Below are 14,996 nucleotides of genomic sequence, written 5' to 3'. Positions count from 1 at the left end.
AATAATATATTCCTACTCCTATACTATTATTATTCAAGCATGGAATTTCTACCCATAGAGATTTTGTGGTACACTTTGATTCATTTAAGATTTTTATTATATTTGACTCTATGCTTTCTTTCACATATTGCCACTCCCCCACAGCACGACCTACTTTGTCAATCCTATATATTTTGTACCCTGGTATTACTGTGTCCCATTGATTATCATCATTCCACCTAGTTTCTGTGATGCCTGTTATATCAATATTCTCATTTAACACCAGGCACTAAAGTTCACCCTTATTATTTAGGCTTCTAGCATTCATACACAAGCATTTATAAAATTTGTCAATATTTAGTTGTCTGCCTTCATGTGATGTAATTGAATGGGACTCTTTTTCATTTGACTGTTTCTCTTCAGTTCCTTCCTGTGCTTTATCAACTTCTAGCCTCTCCTCTTTACTAGGATAGAGAGAACCTCAGTTAATAGATCCTCCCTATAGCAAGGCGGGTGACTCACAGGGGCGGCGCTTCCTGTCGATCATCCTGGGAATTAGCTTTGCCGCCCCAGAGCGCCCTCTGAAGGCCGGTGTCTTGCCTGCCACTGGCCCCCATGTCCCTCCCAGACCCTGGTGCCCCTCTACAGCAGGGTTCTTCCCCCTGCCTAACCACACAGCTCTGGGTCTCCCCTCCCTCCAACCCTCTATCCCCACCTCGCCTCAGTCTATGGCTACTGCCAGTCATCATCTAGCCCCTGCTCCCTGGGGCAGACTGTAATGTATAAGCCATTCATCACTGGCAAAGAGGGGTTTGGACCTGCTGCCTTTGCCTAGCCCCTGGGCTGCAGCCTCTGCAACCCCAGTAGTTGGTTTGGCCTTCAACAAGGCCTGCAGAGTTGCCAGGTGGGAGCTCCCCTGCTTCTCTCACCTTTTCCCAGCCTTGCTCAGTTGCCTACACCCTCAGCTCCGAGGCAACTAGGTCCTTCTCCCTTTGAAGCTAGAGGGAGAGTCCTAACCCAGCTCCTCCATGAACCCTTATAACAGGGCCAGGTGTGGCCTGATTGGGGTGTGGCCCAGCTGTGGCTGCTTCCCCCAATCAGCCTAGCCTTTGCTCGCAGCCCCAGCCCTCTCCCAGGGCTGGCTTTAACCCTTTCAGGGCCAGAGCGGGTGACCACCCTGCTACACTCCCCTACAGGTTGTCTCTGTCCAAACCACATGCTCCTCTGCAACTGTCAGCTTTCTCCCAGCCCTTAGTTTAAAAACTCCCCTGTGACTCTTTAAATGTTACGTGCCAGCAATCTGATTCCATTTTGGTTTAGGTAGAGCCCATCCTTCCTGTATAGGCTCCTCCTTTCCCAAAAGGTTTCCCAGTTCCTAATAAATCTAAAATCCTCCTCACTATTCCCTCTGATCCATGCATTGAGACCCTGCAGTTCTGCCTGTCTACCTGGCCCTGTGTGTGGAACTGGAAGCATTTCAGAGAATGCTACCATGGAGGTCCTGGACCTTAATCTCTTTCAAAGCAGCTTAAATTTGGTCTCCAGGACTGCCCTCCTACCTTTCCCTATGTCATTGGTACCTACATGTACCATGACCACTGACTCCTCCTCAGCACTGCACATAAGTCTGTCTGGATGGCTTGAGAGATCCAGAGAGATTTGCACCTGGTGGGCAATTCACCGTGCAGTTCTCTCAGGCCTCACCAACTAAGCTCTCTGTATTTCTAATGATTGAATCCCCCATTACTATTCCCTGTCTCTTCCTAATAACTCAGGTTCTTTCCCTCAGAGTGTTAGCCTCAGGGTGAGAAGATACCATGACATGTTTCTTTTTGCTCTGGTTTGATATTCTTTCCTGAGACTTTCATTCTCTTCAACAGCATGATGCTGTCAGCCTAGTTGTGGGACTGTTCTGCTGTGTTCTGGAAATTCTCATCTATGTACCTCTTTGTCTCACTGAGCTTCTCCAGTTCAGCCACTCAGGCATCAAGAGCCTGTATCCAGTCTCTGCAGTGAGTGTCTGATGCTGAGTGCACACATACGCCACCTGGGCACAGGGCAGGTAATCATACATGCTGCATTTATTGCAATCAAATGGACAGCCCCCACTTGGATTCTGGACTTCTGCCAGCATTCCTTTTACACTTGAATCTTTTTTGTTTTGTTTTGGGTAGGGGTGTTTATTGGCCTGAGTTTAGAGAATTTTGCGTGTTTCTGACTCTCACGCTCCCTCGTAAAACTCCTGTTTGCTGCACCTGTTCACTAGCTGCTCCAGTCGCTTAGGAACTGGCTTTTTAAGTCCCTGTTCTCCCTGAGTAGCCCCCCATCCCCACCTGGTTAACATATCCTAAAGGCATGAGGGATCAAAGGATGGCAGGCTAGAGACTTGTTAAGAAGCTCTCAGCCCAGCCTGGCAGGTTGCTTGGCTCAGCACATGGCCCCCCAAACAGACTAAACTATAAACTTTAGGCAAGCAGGCACATGGCAGGCAGCAAGTACAAACAAACTAAAAGACAAACCCATCCCCATGCCCAAAGGTCACGTAGTTGCTCCTCCGTCACCTGGAGAACTCCCTCATAAAACTCCCATTTTTGGGGACTGTTGCCCCCTTACTAACATTCAGTGGGGGTGTTTTAGTTGCTAGCTCCAAGTACTAAAAGGGGAAGGGTCGATGGGGAATCAGGACCCTGAGACTGACAGCCCTCAGGAACAATGGGGAGACGCCAATGCTCCAGGTCAGCCTGAACGATAGGGCTGGCAGGCTAATCAGGGAGTCAAGAGGCCAGGGAGGTCCTGTCCTCTGTGTGAGCTGGAATTGCCTGGGTCAGACAGAGTGGGGCCGAGCTAAGCAGAAAGCAGGGGCCCAAGCAAAGCTGGGGAGCAGAGGTGTGCCAGATCCAAAGGGACCAGAAAAGCAGCCCAGAGAGAGCAGACCCTGTCTTGGGAGCAGAGCTGCAGCCCCAAAGCCAGAGGCATAGCCCAGAGAGAGCAGACTTGCCTGGGGAGGAGAGCTGCAGCAACCAGAGCCAGAGGGGCCAGAAAAGCAGCCTGGGAAGCAGGTCAGTGCTGGGAGCAGAGTCACAGAAGCAGCCTGCAGAGCAGACCTGTCCTGGGACAAGAGCTGTAGCAACCAGAGCCAGAGGGGCCAGAGAAGCAGCCTAGGGAGCTGGAGGCAGAGCAGCAGCCGTGCTGAGGTAGAGTGGAGCTGGGGCTGGAGCAGTCCGGAGCCGGGTGTCGTGAGCAGCTGGGGAGAGGGAGGGGGACCCTGGGCAGTGGGCCCAGCACAGGGAGACACCTCAGCCAGGAGGCTCTGCAGGCCAGACTCAAAGGGGGATTGGTAACCCCAACAGGGTGGGGGCAACACTGGGAAGAAGGGCCCTGCCACCTAGAGCCTGTGGCAACCACCAGAGCGAGTGTACAACCCACAGCATCCCTGCAGCACAGCCAGAGCCTGAGAAGGAGGCCTGGGACTTACAAGGAACAGACTGTGAACTGCCCTGACACTCCAGAGACACTGTTTGTGATGTTCCCTTTCACAGAGAGGGTTGATGGGTTTCCTTTAACCTTTCCCATTTCCCCTTATTCTTTTTAAAATTAATTGTTGATTAAATAACTTGCATTTGCTTCAAATTGTATGTAATAATCAGTGGGTCAGAGAAATGCCCAGTGCAGAGAGAGTACCCTGGAGTGGGGACACCCTAGCTCCTGTCCTGGGTGACCGCAGCAGGATTGGGGGTTGAGCCCCCCAGGAATCCTGGGCCCAGCCTTGCTGGGGTTACGAGGACTCTGCCAGACAGGAGAGTGGAAGGGGAGTCCTCAAGGGCAGGGAGGCCACTGGGTAAAGGAAGTGGGAGCGAGGACTCAGATCCTTTCCCTAGCCCACTTCACCGGGGTAGTGTAGAAGCCAGGAAAGTTCCCCACAATAGCGGGACTATTCCCCCGCTTACATAAATCTGTCTGGTTCTCTAATTGTTTCAGTCTGCTGTATAATTAATTTGGCTAGATGTAAGTTCATTAGGGTAGTGGGATATAATTGGTTAGAGAATTATGTTACAATATGTTAGGATTGGTTAGATAGATTTCAGTAAAATGATTGGTGAAGGTATAGCTGAGAATATTACTATATAAACTGGGGTCAAACAGGAAGTAGGAAGGGAAATTGGAATCATGCTTGTTAAGAGGGGAATGGGAACAGGGAATAGGGAACAGGGACAAAGGCAAGGCTCTGCAGCATCAGAGCTGGGAAGGGAGACACAGGGTAAACGTTCCGTGGTGTCAGAGCTGGGAAGGGGAACACAGGGTAAATGCTCTGCGGTGTCAGAGCTGGGAAGGGGGACACTGGGGAAGAGACTCTGTCGGCATATAGAGATAAGCCAGACTGGTGTGAAGGGCTTCGGAGTATGTTTGCTTGGAAACTAAGTGCAATAAACATTGCATTGTCTGTGCTTTGGACTTCTGGTCTTTTGCTGCTTGCTGTCTGCGTGACAAGAACTAGGGAAGTAGGAGGGTGAAGGGAAAGCCCTCTAACAACCATATCCATTCCCTATGGAGTAACTGCACTGGGTGTCCACCACAAGTAGGTGTCAGCAGTTAGTTTGGCTATCTACCCCCAACACCTAGCCAGGTTTCCAGACATCTACTGATGTCTTCTTTAATATCAGCCCAAAAGGGATCAGCTCCCAAATCTGAAAGCTGGACCCCATGCTCCCTGCATAATTCTTGCTCTGTCTGGGTGTCCCGATGAGAAATTACCAACCCCCCTATGCCACCTGTGAATTTGGATGTCTTCCTGTTCATGTACCTCCTAACCTTGTCAACGCGAGGAGGCTTCACAGCTCACTGCCACACCCTAAATTGTAACATGTCCAACCAACGTGTCCAGAAGGGGCATCAGCTGGTCCCATAACACACCCCTCCTCCCATGTCAGCTCAGGGCTGCTTCATCACCAAGGCCCAGCTGTGAACCACCAGACAACCTGGAAGCCCACCTATGCACCTACTGAACAATACTGTGCCCACAGATCCACACCATCATCTGCCTGGGCCGTCTACAAGTGCTTGAAATACAAACACAAAGGAAAGTTAACATGGACTTCCCATCTGTGGTCTCACATATATTTTATATGCTTCAGAATATGTGCCAATGCCCAATTGCCAGAAGTATCCCAGCCCCCAGCCTCAACAGGGCTGCTGTTGCAGTTGCAGCCTGATGCTGAATGAGTGGGAACCAAATTCATGTGCTGGAAACTACAATCTTATCAGTCCCCATCTTAAAACTGTAACAAATTGGTATGTTAAGATGGGATTCCCATCACTGCGAATAAAGAGGGGTCCATCCCTACCTGGTCTTATTGCCATGTATGCCCTCCTAACCCCCACAGGGCAGATCCTGGGCTCGCCACTCTCCTATAGAATAATGGATTCAGCCAGGCTTCTTGATCCATCTTTGACCTCCTCAAATAGATAATCAATCGCCCCTCCCCATGTATACCCCTCAATTCCAAAGCTCTTCTGGAAGTATCCGTATAGGACACTGGTACAGCTCACTGAACCTAAAATCTCCAAAACATACTACTAGGAATGCAGCCCTGAACAAGGCCTCCTCTTGTTCACAATGACATATAGCATCTAGTATCTGCACCTGATCCCTAAGCGCAGGGGTTCCCAAGCTGTGGCTCCTAACCCCAAATGGGGTCATGCTATCAGCAGAAAGGGTCACGGGGATCACTAGTATGTGGAAGACACCTTTTTTGCACCATACAATGCATGGAGGCTGCCATTTTGCTTTACAAAATGCATGCAAGATCATGCAGTGCAGAGGATGCCATTTTGAAGAGCACAATGACATCCTCCGTGTACCATGACCTCACGTGCATGGTGCCTGCGAGGCTACGTTGTGGGGAGGATGCTCTTCAAAATGGTGTCCACCATGCTGTCAGGGCTACCGGGAGGCACTAGTTCATTAAAATAAGGTCATGCTAGCACAAAGTTTGGGAACCCCTGCCTAAGCATGTATTCTTCCTGGGGCCAGTGCTTCAAGACCACACTGCTAGAAACCTCCGAACTAAAACCCCACTACAAGGATCTGGGCAACCATTCAGCTTATTAACAAATGTAAGGCCCAACAGGTGAGTGGAAATGGTTGATCATAGAATCATAGAATATCAGGGTTGGAAGGGACCTCAGGAGGTTTCATAGATTCATAGATATTTAGGTCAGAAGGGACCATTATGATCATCTAGTCTGACCTCCTGCACAATGCAGGCCACAGAACTTCACCCACCACTCCTAAAAAAGACCTCACACCTATATCTGTGCTATTGAAGTCCTCAAATTGTAGTTTGAAGACCTCAAGGAGCAGAGAATCCTCCAGCAAGTGACCCATGCCCCATGCTACAGAGGAAGGCGAAAAACCTCCAGGGCCTTCCAATCTGCCCTGGAGGAAAATTCCTTCCCGACCCCAAATATGGCGATCAGCTAAACCCTGAGCATATGGGCAAGATTCATCAGCCAGATACTACAGAAAATTCTTTCCCGGGTAACTTGGATCTTACCCCATCTAAAAACCCATCACAGGCCATTGGGCCTATTTACCATGAATATTTAATTACCAAAACCATGTTATCCCATCATACCATCTCCTCCATAAACTTATCGAGTTTAATCTTAAAGCAAGATAGATCTTTTGCCCCCACTACTTCCCTCGGAAGGCTATTCCAAAACTTCACTCCTCTGATGGTTAGAAACCTTCGTCTAATTTCTAATCTAAATTTCCTAGTGGCCAGTTTATATCCATTTGTTCTTGTGTCCACATTGGTACTGAGTTTAAATAATTCCTCTCCCTCTCTGGTATTTATCCCTCTGATATATTTATAGAGAGCAATCATATCTCCCCTCAACCTTCTTTTAGTTAGGCTAAACAAGCCAAGCTCCCTGAGTCTCCTTTCATAAGACAAGTTTTCCATTCCTCGGATCATCCTAGTAGCCCTTCTCTGTACCTGTTCCAGTTTGAATTCATCCTTCTTAAACATGGGAGACCAGAACTGCACACAGTATTCCAGGTGAGGTCTCACCAGTGCCTTATATAACGGTACTAAAACCTCCTTATCCCTACTGGAAATACCTCTCCTGATGCATCCCAAGACGACATTAGCTTTTTTCACAGCCATATCACATTGGCAGCTCATAGTCAACCTATGATCAACCAATACTCCAAGGTCCTTTTCCTCCTCCGTTACTTCTAGTTGATGCGTCCCTAGCTTATAACTAAAATTCTTGTTATTAATCCCTAAATGCATGACCTTACACTTCTCACTATTAAATTTCATCCTATTCCTATTACTCCAGTTTACAAGGTCATCCAGATCCTCCTGTAGGGTATCCCTGTCCTTCTCTAAATTAGCAATACCTCCCAGCTTTGTATCATCTGCAAACTTTATTAGCACACTCCCACTTTTTGTGCCCAGGTCAGTAATAAAAAGATTAAATAAGAGGTCATCTAATCCAACCCCCTGCTCAAAGCAGGACCAGTCCCCAACTAAATCATTCCAGCCAGGGCTTTGTCAAGCCTGACCTTAAAAACTTCTAAGGAAGGAGATTCCACCTCCTCCCTAGGTAATGCATTCCAGTGCTTCACCACCCTCCTAGTGAAAAAGTTTTTCCTAATATCCAACCTAAACCTCCCCCACTGCAACTTGAGACCATTACTCCTTGTTCTGTCATCTGCTACCACTGAGAACAGTCTAGATCCATCCTCTCTGGAACCCACTTTCAGATAGTTGAAAGCAGCTATCAAATTCCCCCTCATTCTTCTCTTCTGCAGACTAAACAATCCCAGTTCCCTCAGCCTCTCCTCATAAGTCATGTGTTCCAGTCCCCTAATCATTTATGTTGCCCTCCGCTGGAAGCTTTCCAATTTTTCCACATCCCTCTTGTAGTGTGGGGCCCCAAACTGGACACAGTACTCCAGATGAGGCCTCACCAATGTCGAATAGAGGGGAACGATCACATCCCTCGATCTGCTGGCAATGCCCCTACTTATATATCCCAAAATGCCATTGGCCTTCTTGGCAACAAGGGCACACTGTTGACTCCTATTCAGCTTCTTGTCCACTGTAACCCCTAGGTCCTTTCCTGCTGAACTGCTGCCGAGCCATTCGGTCCCTAGTCTGTAGCAGTACATGGGATTCTTCTGTCCTAAGCGCAGGACTCTGCACTTGTCCTTGTTGAACCTCATCAGATTTCTTTTGGCCCAATTCTCTAATTTGTCTACGTCCCTCTGTATCCTATCCCTATCCTCCAGTGTATCTACCTCTCCTCTGTGTCATCTGCAAACTTGCTGAGGGTGCAATCCACGCCATCCTCCAGATCATTAATGAAGATATTGAACAAAACCGGCCCCAAGACCGATCATTGGGGCACTCCACTTGATACCGGCTGCCAAGCAGACATGGAGTCATTGATCACTACCCGTTGAGCCCGACAATCTAGCCAGCTTTCTATCCACCTTATAGTCCATTCATCCAGCCCATACTTCTTTAACTTGCTGGCAAGAATACTGTGGGAGACCGTGTCAAAAGCTTTGCTAAAGTCAAAGAACAACACGTCCACTGCTTTCCCCTCATCCACAGAGCCAGTTATCTCATCATAGAAGGCAATTAGATTAGTCAGGCATGACTTGCCCTTGGTGAATCCATGCTGACTGTTCCCGATCACTTTCCTCTCCTCTAAGTGCTTCAGAATTGATCCCTGGAGGACCTGCTCCATGATTTTTCCAGGGACTGAGGTGAGGCTGACTAGCCTGTAGTTCCCAGGATCCTCCTTCTTCCCTTTTTTTTTGATGATGCCAGTTGCCAGAGGTACTAGAAGTAGGGGTGTTGAGGGTGCTGCCACCCCCCTGGCTTGATTTAGTTTCCATTATATATAGTGTTTACAGTTTGGTTCAACGGCTCTCAGCACCCTACTGTCGTGGGCAGTGGGTATAATAGATATTGGAAGGCTCTGCCTTCGCTGGCTGGAGCCGCTGCTGTGGGTCTCTGGGCTGGGGCTGCTCGGGCTGGCCCAGTCGGCCGGCCAGATCAGGGCTTAGGTTGGCTGGGGCTTGGGTTGGCCGTCTGTACCAGGGTTTGAGGCTCAGGTTGGCCAGCCATCCTGGGGCTTGGTGCTTGGGTTGGCTGGCCATGCTGGGGCTCAGGTCAGGACTGGGGCCAGCCCGAGTCTCCTCTGAGGGCGTCAGGGACTCAGGGTTCCTGCCGTGGAGGGCAGGGACTTGTGTGGAAGGGGCGTGGTCATGAGGCTAGTCCGCCCATGCCCACTATAAAAATTGTTCCAGTGCCCCTGCCAGTCACCAGGTTGCTAATGAGACCATGTGCTGCAGCACTCGGTCCTCTGTAATTGGCCATATCAGCGACAGGCCCTCCAGCTACTGAAGCTGCACAAAAATCATTAAAACTTTTCTCATAGCTCCAAAATGTTCACAGGGCCACTGGCCTCTGTGCTACACTGACTGCCATCATACACCACGATTTCACAGAGCTTGTGGTATCCGTTGGGATTCCTTGTTGGCTCCTGGTACCAGCTACAGAAATCTGTCCCTCTGAAAATGAGACAATGCGTCTGCTATCCCATTATCAACCCCAGGAACATGTTGGAAAAGAAACAGCTGTTAACGCTTAACCATGGTAATACAAATGTTCTCACCAACCTCATAAGCACATATGATCTGGAGGACTGGCAACTGATAACATGGTGGTGGTACATGTTGTCATACCAGAAACGTACCATTTTATTAGTCCCCCAAATAATCACTGCCACCAAAATGGGGAAGAAATCCAGAAATGATATATCCTGCACTTTTGTATGCCAGTAGAGGGTCATTTCCGGGCACACCACCTGCCTCGATGACATACCCCAAAACCTGAAGCATCCAAGTGTATCTTTATATCAGCCTCACCACATAGCCAGTAACACTCAGACTCTCTAGCCCTTAAAGAAGCAACACACATTCTCCAACCAGCCAAGGGGCCCCACTTGGTAATATGTGGTGAGGTTGTAGTCACATAAAAACTTAAATCACTAGACAGTTACTGAGCTCATATGGGCCTGACAGCAAGAACCAGCTCCAAACCCCAATAATTCAGAAATTATCAGCCTTTAATTTTGGTGCTACAGAGTGATAGGCTGGGATGCTATGGGCCACATGCTGAATGACAGCTTAGAGGAGGTGGCAGCAGCCCCTCAGGTTTGGAGTCCAGGTCCAGTAAGTGTCTGGCAGAGGATTGTTTTCAGGATACAGCTTAGGTGCCACCAAAGGGACAGAGAAATGCCAGATCTTCAGAGCTGTGACCCAAAGTTATGATCAGGAAATAGCTGTTATTGCTCCTTCAGTTCATCACTCTGGTGGTTTTACACATGCGCTGGTTCCTTTGCTGTTATCACTGTTGTCATTTGATACGCCTGCTGCAGTCTGTCCTCTTTTATTTTTGTCTCCTTATAAATAGCCCAGCGGCATCGCTATCCTCTGTATTGCTTCAGCTGTCTCCTGCCAGTGATGGTGCAGGGTTATTGGGACATGGGCACAGATGCCATAACATGACAGGTTGTTGAGGGAGAGGCACCGGAGCTGTGACAGTGATCGGTTATTGGGGGAGAGGCTCAGGACAGGTACAGTGCAGACCTGTCCAATAAACCAACACTGTCATGGTACCTGTGCTCCTCCCACAATGACCCTGAACTGTCACAGCTCTGGTGCCCCTCCTTCATGACCCCTACAACTTCACTGAATGTTTCCTCATTGCCACAATTATCTCTGGGACTCAGAGCACATTGCCCTTCTCCCATAGGAAGCTCACTGGTATGACACTTCTCTCCTGCTGTGGGACACACACGTGGTCCCCGTATTCTTCCCCAGAAGGGCTCTGATAGGTGCATCACACACTCTGAATCAAGTTCCAGGGAATGGTGATATGGGGTGAAATGGGCAGGAGGTTCTGGAGGCTCATTCATGGCCTCTTAGTCCTGCCTGAGGCATCCACAGCCCTTCCCTCCTCCTGCCTCTCCCCCACCCCCCGACTCAGACCTGCCTGGCCCCGGGGCACCTGTTGCCTTTCCCTCCTCCTTCCTTACCCCAACCCCTGACTCAGACCTGCCTGGGTCACCCACAGCCCTTCCCTCCTCCTCCCTCACCCCCACCCCCAGCTCAGACCTGCCTGGGGCAACCACAGCCTTTCCCTCCTCCTGCTCCCATCCCAGCTCAGCCTTACCTGAGGCCCCACAGCCCTTTCCTCTTCCTGCCTCAGACCTGCCAGAGGCACTCACAGCCCTTCCCTCCTCCTACCTCACCCCCCACCCACCTGGCTCAGATCTGCCCGCGTCAGGGTTCCTTCCCCACTCTGAACTATGGGGTACAGATGTGGGGAACCGCATGGAAGACCCCCTAAGCTTATTCTTACCAGCTTAGGTTAAAACTTCCCCAAGGCACAGATTTCTTTCTTGCCCTGGGATTGCTGCCACCACCAAGTGATTTAACAATCAGGGAACAGACCACTTGGAGTCCTATTCCCTCAAGCCTATACCCCCTTTCCTGGGGAAGGCTTGAACATATATCCTCACCAACTGGTTGCAAAGTCCCAAGAGCGAATGGCCACAGAAAAAAAGAACCGAAAACAAAACCTCTCCCCCCACACCCTGAGATTTGAAAATATCTTTTGTCCCCATTGGTTCCTTTGGTCAGGTGCCAACCAGGTTACTTGAGCTTCTTAATCCCTTACAGGTAAGGAGGAATTTAGGCTACCCCTATGGTTATGACAGCTTGGGATACCCAAAGCCCTTCCCTCCTCCTGACTTACCACCACCCCCCTTGGCCCAGACTTGCCTGAGGCACCTGCAGCCCTTCCCTCCTCCTGCTTCACCTCCCCAGCTCAAAACTGCCTGGGACACTGTGATGTTCTGTTTCAGAGTAGTAGCCGTGTTAGTCTGTATCCACAAAAAGAAAAGGAGGACTTGTGGCACCTTAGAGACTAACAAATTTATTTGAGCATAAGCTTTCGTGAGCTACAGCTCACTTCATCGGATGCATTCAGTGGAAAATACAGTGGAGAGATTTATATACACAGAGAACATGAAACAATGGGTGTTACTATACACACTGTAACAAGGGTGATCAGGTAAGGTGAGCTACTACCAGAAGGAGAGCGGGGTGGGGGGGAACCTTTTGTAGTGATAATCATTTCCAGCCATTTCCAGCAGTTGACAAGAACTTCTGAGGAACAGCGGGGGGTGGGGGGGAGTAAACATGGGGAAATAGTTTTACTTTGTGTAATGACCCATCCACTCCCAGTCTTTATTCAAGCCTAAGTTAATTGTATCCAGTTTGCAAATTAATTCCAATTCAGCAGTCTCTCATTGGAGTCTGTTTTTGAAGTTTTTTTGTTGAAGAATTGCCACTTTTAGGTCTGTAATCGAGTGACCAAAAAGATTGAAGTGTTCTCTGACTGGTTTTTGAATGTTATAATTCTTGACGTCTGATTTGTGTCCATTTATTCTTTTACGTAGAGACTGTCCAGTTTGGCCAATGTACATGGCAGACGGGCATTGCTGGCACATTGTAGGAACACTCTACATCCTCATGTTTATCCTTATAACATGATTGTGTGGTATATAATGCAAAGTTTGTCATGTCGGGTGTCTTCAGAAGGCTCGTGAGGTACTGAGCATTGTTGTTTTGGTAATGTTATAGTAATCATTGTTATAGTAATATTATAGGTTGTAATGTCATGTATGTATTTATGAGGCTAAAAATGTGTCCTCATGGCTTAAAGAAAGCCCAGGCAAAAACTCCCCAAGAGCAGAGGGGCAGTTCACACCTCATCAGGGCATGTATGGGACAAACCCAGCCCAGCCTCACAGGAACAAAGGACATTGGCCTAGGCAGCAACAAAAGGATCTGTTGGACTCTCAAGTGAGTCATCCCCCTTCCTTTGGTCAGTTTGGGACTGTGATGAGGTAATGCTCACCTGACTCTGGAGGGAGGGGGAAAAGCCAAGAGGGAAGAAAGAACATGATAAAATGGAGAGACGTTTGCCATGCTCTTCCTCCTCTTCCACCTCCATCTACAGACATGAGCACCAAGCAACTGAAGCACTGATCAAAGGGGAGAGCCTGGCTGAAGGGCAACAAGCCAGCCTGTGGTGAGAAGATCTAAGTTTGTAACGGCACTGAAAGTGTTAAGATCAGCTCAAGTGTTGAGTTTTGCTTCTATTTCATTTGACCAAATCTGACTTGTTATGCTTTGACTTATAATCACTTAAAATCTATCTTTTGTAGTTAATAAATCATTTGTTTATTCTACCTGAGGCAGTGTGTTTGGTTTGAAGCATCTCAGAGGCTCCCCTTTGGATAACAAGCCTGGTACATATCAATTGCTTTGTTAAATTGATGAACTCATATAAGCTTGCAGCGTCCTGCGGGCATAACTGGACTCTGCAAGATGGAGCTTCCAAGGGTTGTGTCTGGGACTGGAGATATTGGCTAGTGTCATTTGGTTGCACAATCCAATGAGCAGCTTACATGCCAGAGGTTGTGTGTGAACAGCCCAGGAGTGGGGGTTCTCACAGCAGAGCAGGGTAAGGCTGGCTCCCAGAGTTCAGGATTGGAGTGACTTAGCAGATCACTGGTCCGGATAACACCAGGGGAATGTCACAGACACCAGCAGCCCTTCCCCCCATCCCCCAACCTCCATGCCAGCTCAGCCCTATCTGAGGTCCCACAACCCTTTCCTTCTCTGCCAGCCCCAGGCTCTAGGTCCCCATTGCCTTTCTTACCCTGTTCAATTCAAACTTTGCAGTAATGGTCCTGCCTTTGTGATTTCTACTCCAGCATTTTAGGCATAAAATCAGGCCCTGAGCACCCCTGACATCCCATGGGTTTGAACCACATGAGGAATGGGAAGGAAACACTGATTTTCACTGTGGCAATCAGTTACTGTCAGTGAGGTGAGTTTGTTGCTGTTGCATATAGATTCATAAATGCCAGGCCAGAAGGAACCATCACAACTATTAGACTGTCCTCCTGCGTAGCACCAGGCAGAGAATCACATCCAGTGACTCCTGGATCAAGCCCACCACTTCTGTTTGACTCACAGTTCATCTTCTGCAAAGACGTCCAATTTTGATTTGAAGCAGGGGTGCTGGAACCATTTGTATAGTGGGATGCTGAAAGCCACTGAACCAAACTGTAAACCCTGTATATAATGGAAACTTCAAGCCAGGGGGTACAGCAGCATCTCCAGCACCCCTATCTCCAGGACCTATGATTTGAAGGACCTGATGAAGAATTTGCCACACTCCAAGGTTAGTTGTTCCTCTGGTTAATTACCCTACTGATAAAAACGTGCAGCTTATTTCTAGTCTGATTTTATCTAGCTTCAGCTTCCAGCCAGTGGATTCTGTTCTACCTTTGTCGGATAGATTTAAGAGCCCCCACCTATCAGAAATCATCTCTCCACATCAGACTCACAGACTGTGATCAAGTCACCTCTTAAGCTTCTCTTTGATAAACTAATAGATTGAATTTATTTAGTCTTTGACTGCCAGGCAGGTTTTCCAGACCATGCATCATCCCTGTAGCTCTTTTCTGAGCCCTTTCCAAATGTAAACATCCTTCCTGAAGTGTGGACATGAGAACTGGGCACCACATCCAAGAATGGTATCACCAGTGCTGTATAGAGAGGTGCTTCCACCTCCCTACTGCTATGCCCTGCGTATGGAGCAGTAGCTTTTCTGGGAGTCCAGTGTTCCCACAGAGCACAACTCCCACATGGGGCTGCACACAAGGGACTTTGTGTGCCACTAAGATGCTCATTCCATTTACAAAATGAAATTGGCATGAGAAGGACTGAATTTCTCTGTCCGGCTCTAAAGTGCTCTCCGAATGATCTAATTTATCACTGCGGCTACTGCAGCAGCAGTTCAAATACTCACATCTCCCTGGCTTTGGAATCAGACGACAGGATGACTTCA

The sequence above is a fragment of the Lepidochelys kempii genome, chromosome 24 (assembly GCF_965140265.1).
Source record: "Lepidochelys kempii isolate rLepKem1 chromosome 24, rLepKem1.hap2, whole genome shotgun sequence".
NCBI lineage: Eukaryota > Metazoa > Chordata > Testudines > Cheloniidae > Lepidochelys > Lepidochelys kempii.
This window is presented reverse-complemented; position numbering follows the sequence as displayed.